Raw genomic sequence first — 7224 nt, forward strand, 5'->3', positions numbered from 1 at the left:
ATATTTTTATTTAACCTTTATTTAAATAGGCAAGTCAGTTAAGAACTACATTTACAGTGACAGCCTATACCGGCCAAACCTGGGCGACGCTGGGCCAATTGTGCGCTGCCCTTTGGTGTGACACTTCTAGCACTGAGATGCAGTACCTTAGATTGCTGCGCCACTCGGGAGCCCCCCATAGGCTACATCTTATCCTTTTTAACTCATTTTAACTCATCCTCCTAAAAAAAATGTTTAAATAATTACTGTGGTCTGGAAACATACAAAGATTATTTTGTAGGTTAATCATTCATAATTCACTTACATGTTATTAAAGATTTTAAAAAATGAAAACATTTCCCAGAATGCATTAGATTAATATTCCAGAATGGAAGGATGGAACAGAATGGAACAACGTAACATCTCATGACAAAAATACAAACAAAATATTGTTTGACAACTTTGAGTTATAATCAAACTACTATTTAAAATGGTATCTCTATTCTTCAGTAAGAAGTGGCAAGAGATGGCCTTTGGTAAAATATTTGTCAAAGGAATGAGACTCATACTGTATGTTTCATGTCTCAGTTGAATTTCTTTGAATTGGCTTGAATTCAATTCTACTTGGAGCAGGGCTGGGGCACTCCATACTCTGACACCTCATCAAAATACCAGCAGCTGCAGTCCTGAAGGCCTAAACTCTAGCGTTTGTGTTAGCTGATAAGCCTCACTTTAATGGCCTCATTTAGCCAGTTAGACTAATATTATTGTAAAACACAAAAGACAGAGACAACAATATTCTTACTTCTCAGATGGAAAACCTACGTGTTGCAAATACATTACATGGAGGATATATATCCATAGCAATGGTATTTTTTACTTTATATTGGGAGCTAAGTATTTTGTTATGTGATGAGTGACTATTTTAATTGATAACAATTTACCATTATACCATTAGAATGTATCCATTTACAATCACTTAGAATGACATTGTTTTTCAAGTGACTAAGCAGGGTATTTTTCATTTTTAAAAGGTCTAGGCTTTCATAAAAGCCACACAAACATAGATTGTGTTTAGTTTATTTGTCAGAATAATGTGTGCATGTACTTCAGTTCACACACAATGCCACAATGACTTTGTAATAACCCCACAACTTCTCCATCAACTCGAGCTTCCTGATTGAGATGAGAGACCTGTTGAAATAGAAGCTGTTTAATTAATTAAGTAACCAAAAATACAAATCTCACTAGCTGGGGAAATAATTGTCTAACCAGTCATTAGGCATTCCATCTGGTCAATTACCTCCCTGTTAGTCTCCCAGCGTTATAAATGACTGGCTGGTAATTGGAGCTAGCAGTCAGCTAGAGCACTGAGAGGAACTGAATTACACAGTGTCATTAACATAAATACATCAAATAATAATCCAATGAAAAATAAATGAACTGAGCATGTGTAATTGTTAACTGAAATTAGCCTCTCTGGAGTCTCTCGCCCCTCCCCTCTGCGCCCCGCATCACTCACACCTATTTGAAACCTTTTGAACTGAGGACCCTTCAGATAAAGAGACTCAGGGAGCAGGAAGTCTCTTCATGTGAGAAAATGCTCCTGTTTTAAATATCAATAAACCCTCTGACAGAGCGTGGATGATAATTATGTCATGAATTCCAGATTACACATAGTGCACACAGTTCATAACGTAATAATCATAGCAATTGCCTTTAATAGCAATATCTATGGTACAAAAAGCACAAGTGTATCATTTGTTTACATGTGGATTATTAATGTATTATGTGTTGTAAAAGCCCACAGAGACTTGTACTGAGGCATCTGTTCTGATTGCAACATTTAATATACTGAGAAAAAATGCATCATATAATGATATTTTCCCAATAGCAAAAATATAAATTCTACTGATAAAAGCTATTTTAAAGTGTTTCACCATTACAAACCACAGTAAAAAAAGGCAAGTCTTTTTGTCCTTCTCAACCAGATTAGTTTCATGATTTGGTAAAAAAAAGGGGGGAAATCTTTTCATTTTACCTTGAACCCTGAGGAGAGCATGTGCCTTGAAACATTTTCCAGTGAATTGAAAGTGAACTGATTTATGGCCCTTATTGCACAGTATAATTAATTTTATGCATATGACTTCCGTAACAATTACCATGTGGGCCGATTCGAGAAGTTCACTGCTTATATGAAGCCATCAATAATTGTGAATTCATCACTTGGAGGCCTCGATATCTGGATGAAAGAGGGAGGAGAAAAAAATACATCCTTTCCTGGAAGTGAGGGATTCTGTAAAAGGGCAAACGTTCTGGGTTGACTAAACCCCTTAATGAACTGTGCATAAGAAATTTGAAAGGCATTTATAGAGAAACAACCTCTTGTCCTTTGAGGTGTCCTTTCAAACTGTGTCTGTTTCTGATCAGTATTAGATACATGGCTAACTCCAGAGGACCTAAAATAAACAGCTCACACCACAACAAACATAATTCACGCGTGTTTACTTTGGACTTTTCCTGTTGGATATTTGTTTGTAACTTTTAATATGCAGGTTCAAGTGTATGTGTTCCTACACTGTAATAACACCATGTAAATACATAGGTTTTATGGACAGGCGTTGTGCAATAGGACCCATTATATTAGGACCCAGTAACATTGCATAGACACAGACAAAGAGAAGACAAGGTAGAGGGATACAGACAGGTGGAAGGGACAGGGAAAGGGAAAAGGGACCCAAAAAAAAGGACAGAAAGAAAGAGATAAAGCGATAGGGTGAGATAAAGCGGTGGAACAGGTGTAAAGTCAGGTGGACAGATGAGAGTGATTTGTGGAGGTTTTTCTATCAGGTGTCTGTCTGGGAGCGGTGCTGGGTCGATTGGATGTGAAGCATGTGCGCCCTGGACGTGTTGCAGCTCGGTCAGGTCCAATCCTTGGGTTGTTTTACTAAGTGACTGATGACCAAACTGGGGTCAAGAGTAATGAACAGAGCAGTCGGCAGACACATCCTGGAGGACACCCACGCACGCACGTCTAGGCCAGAGAGGAGTGTGGGTATGGCTCAGAATGGGCTGTCCACCGAGATATAGACTGGGTAGGGAGAGGGCGACAGGGGTCGAAGGTTGGGAGGGATGCAGGCTCAGATTGACACTAACAGTTGATTCAAACACATCCAGGGAGATCTGAAGTCATATAGTTAAGCACGGGCTTGGAGGTAAAGGTAGGCATCCCTGCTCTGAAAGGGCCAGGGACCAGGCCACAGCACAGTTACCACTGCAATGGTCTAATGATAACATCATTGATGACATTTAAGGTACAACTCAAAGCATCTCTTCTAAACTGAATAAAGCACAGAGCTACCACAGTGCTTTGGCTCTGCGAAGATATTGTATTGTAATGGATTGTCTATTTAAGCATGGATAATGTAACTGCAGCAGTAACTATAAGTGCATTGGAAAATATGTCTCCCGCTGCAACACCTTTTACTGCGTCTCATTAGTGACACCTCACCCACTGGATGAACAGCCAGTCGTCCCACCAGGGAAAGCCACTCCAGAAAATCACATACTTCCCCCCCACCCCCCATGTTCCCTACCTGGCATCTGACATTATCATGTCTATACCCTGGTAATTCAAAGCCCTTAAGGTCTACATCCACTCAACAACACATCACCGTGTGGATCCGCAAAACAATGACAAATACTGTATACCAACACATTAATGTCAAGCCATCAGTATGTCGCTTAAATACCGCTCCCCGTTATTGGCCTGGTGGCGGCTGGGAGGGAAGAGATCTATATTAAAATAAAATGAATGCAGAGGAAAAACGCTGTTAGATGTATGACCTCTGGCAGAAAACACATTGGGACTGAATTGATCTGGATGACATGAATAATTTAGCTGACACTAAAGAAGGCAATATAAATGCACACATATATTCTAATCTTTCAGCCACTGTTCTGTAAATGCTCTGTTTCCCCGTTCCCTCCATCTCCCCGGCGTGGAACGCAGCATGCAGTCGGCTGCCCTGGAGGCTAAATTAATCCCAAAATGTATCCTTCCTCTCCCCTATTCCACATTCAAAATTATTCACATACAAGATGCATAATAATTATTCTGAGATTAATCCGGAACAGGAATTGGTAACCACTCTCTTTCTTGTGCAGTAAGGGGAACTTTTTTTCTGTTGCCCTTTACCTTAACTGAAGTTCCATCTCTCAGGTAATCCAGTGTGGCACCTCTCCTCTCCCCTGGCCCTGGCTCTCTCTCTCCACAGCCTGTCCTGCTGACAGTCCACTGTCCTGTTCCTCCTTTAAACACACTGGGAATGGATGTCCTCTCTTTGTCCTCTCCTCAATGGTCAGGTTAAAACAGGGTTGACTTGATTCAAACATTCTGAAACATCTCAGTTGAAGTGACTCTACTCAATCTGTATCGCTGAAGTGCGATAGAAATGGAAAGGCAAGTTCCCATTTAGTCGACATGCGCTATGTTTACCGCTAACGCAAAACATTGCCTTTAAATGTAATTCACGCTCTACCGCTGAACTTTTACTATACGGATTGAATAGAGCCCTCAGTTAAAACATCATCTGCATAACTATGTCAATATACAGTACGTTTTATATAACCACCGTATCTTTCCATTTCGTTGTGCACAATAGAAGAATCATTAGAAGAATCATTCGCAACGGGTCATATAGCCAATGTGAATATCCTGTCTCCACAAACATGGTATCTTTATGACTATTAAAAAGCTCATATCACCTATATTTCATACGGTACTGTATAATTGTGTTGTGATATGTGATGGAGTTGGGGGATTCGATGTAGTGCCAAACTGCATGAGTCTACATTGCTGCGTTGTTGTCTGTGTGAGTCAGAGGCTAGTCACAGAGGTGATAGCACTAACAGATGGCCCATGGAAAACAGCTCCTTTGGACACCAACAAAGAGTCCAGAATGATTTAATGATCATTTCTGACTTGCCTATTATTTATATGGGAATATAATTAACTGACACACGATATTTAATTTGTGGAAAAAGCTCTTATGTCAACAGAAGGCCACATCACCATCCCGCCATGTGATTCAGCACATAGCCGTTGGTTCTCAAGCGCTCGAGACTCGAGAGGGTGAGAGTCTAGTTTGTGTAAGCTGCCTCATTATAATCCTTACTGCCACTGTTAAACCATTATCCCTCAGCATATTCATGACTTCACGTAATGTGAATTATTATGCTGATTATAAGGTGCTTTTATGACCCACCTCTTTCAATTAAAGGGCTGGTAATGAATGCGTGACTCTGACAGGTGTTTTGTTGTCGCCAGAATTGCACTCTTCTGATTTACATGGCTGACTAATTTAGTTGAGAGGACGGTATAAAAAAAAGGTCAATACCCCTATGGTGTTCAGCCTTGTATTAAGCCGCGGTGTCGAGTTGTACCAGGTTGTACCAGGTTGTGCCAGGTTGTGCCAGGTTGTGCCAGGTTGTGCCAGGTTGTACCTCTGTACATTTGGAGCTATGAGCTCCAGGTGACAGTGTTGGGGGTTCCAAATGGGGAGGTAATGAGTTCTGCGTGTGTGTGGCGTGTGGCGTGTAATGTGTAGCGTGGGGAGCGGGGTTAATTAATGAACTGATCCAGGCTCAGGGAGAAAGACACGGGCCTGCCATCCAACCCTGAGCAGCAGGTCACAACACTGACAGATGCCCTATTACAATGTTAATGATAGCAGGCCCCGGGTCAGATAATCATATTCAAAGCTTTTCTACCAGATAACAATCAGAAGCATTGCCAGGCCAAAGATGGCATCCCAGAGGAGGATCTGTAGTGTTTGGAACATATGAGGCACAAGCCGAGCGAATCCCCGAGCAGAGAAAGCTGGGATCCACCTCTACTGTGTTTGTGTTCAAACCTGAACGCGTCTATACAGCTGTGGAGGGCTCAGCCAGGCATGAAGCCGATCAATCTGATTGTGACCTGATAAGATCGGTGGGTTAGCTCCAGTGGGTGTGTGAGCAGCATGTGCCGTGTGGACTCATCGGTGGTCTATTACAGACCTTGTTAATCGTGTGTGTGTGTGTGTGTGTGTGTGTGTCTGTGTGTGTGTGTGTGTGTGTGTGTGTGTGTGTGTGTGTGTGTGTGTGTGTGTGTGTGTGTGTGTGTGTGTGTGTGTGTGTGTGTGTGTGTGTGCGCGCGCGCGCTTGCATGTGGGTGAGGTGTGTGAAAGGGCTTCTATTTCCTCTGACCTATCTATTTCTTCCCAACATAAAATAAGTCATCCCCACACAGTAACAGACAGGATGGGAAGGGGAACCAGCAGTCCATGATGTGGAAAGAATTCAGAGAGAAAAGGAAAAGCTAACAGCCAGAACAGGGGTGACATTTCTTTTCCAACCCCTGTCCACAAAGTGCATTAATCTAACGGCAACCTCTGACTGGCTAGATGGTAGATGATACTGCAGTGGATTTCTCTCCATCCAACCTCTGACTGGCTAGACGGTACATGATACTACAGTGGATTTCTCCCATCCATGGGCCCTCTTTCCTGCTCTCTCATCCCAAACATTAAATATCACCTGCCGTGAATAATCCCAACTTAATTAAATCCATCAGCGAGACAATGGCCAGGCAATGAGCTATGTAATCATTCACGTAGTAAATGAAATTATGTAAGGGGTCCTCCATGTTGACAGAGATGGAGAGGATACGGAGAATAGGGCCGGGGGTTCCCAGAAGTCTCAGCTTGGGAGGTTCTGCCTCTACCCATGCTGCCCCTTTTCTGGAAAAAACACACACATATACTGGCGCACGCGCCCGCACACACACACACACACACACACACACACACACACACACACACACACACACACACACACATACGCACACGCACAGCAGACTGTAACTTTGCAATAAGCCCCCTCTGCTCAGCACACATTCAAATGAATGTGAGACTTCTCTGTGCTCTCCTCACCAGCTTGGGGGTCTTTATGGATGGCTGCCATTTAGAGGCTGTTAGAACATGTGTGTAGGGATCATGTCTGTGTCACTAAGCTAATGGCAGGGAGGCATTGCACACATCACATGCCACAACACACTGACTCTCTCTCTCTGTCTGCACCAACTGTTCTGGTACTAGCCACCTGGTTTTATGATGAACACAACAATACCACAGCTTTTTACATATCTCACAGAGTTACGCTTAAGCATGTTACATATCCTCGAGTGATGTAGCAGTAGCATGT

The sequence above is a fragment of the Salmo salar genome, chromosome ssa01 (assembly GCF_905237065.1).
Source record: "Salmo salar chromosome ssa01, Ssal_v3.1, whole genome shotgun sequence".
In the NCBI taxonomy this organism is placed as follows: Eukaryota; Metazoa; Chordata; class Actinopteri; order Salmoniformes; family Salmonidae; genus Salmo; species Salmo salar.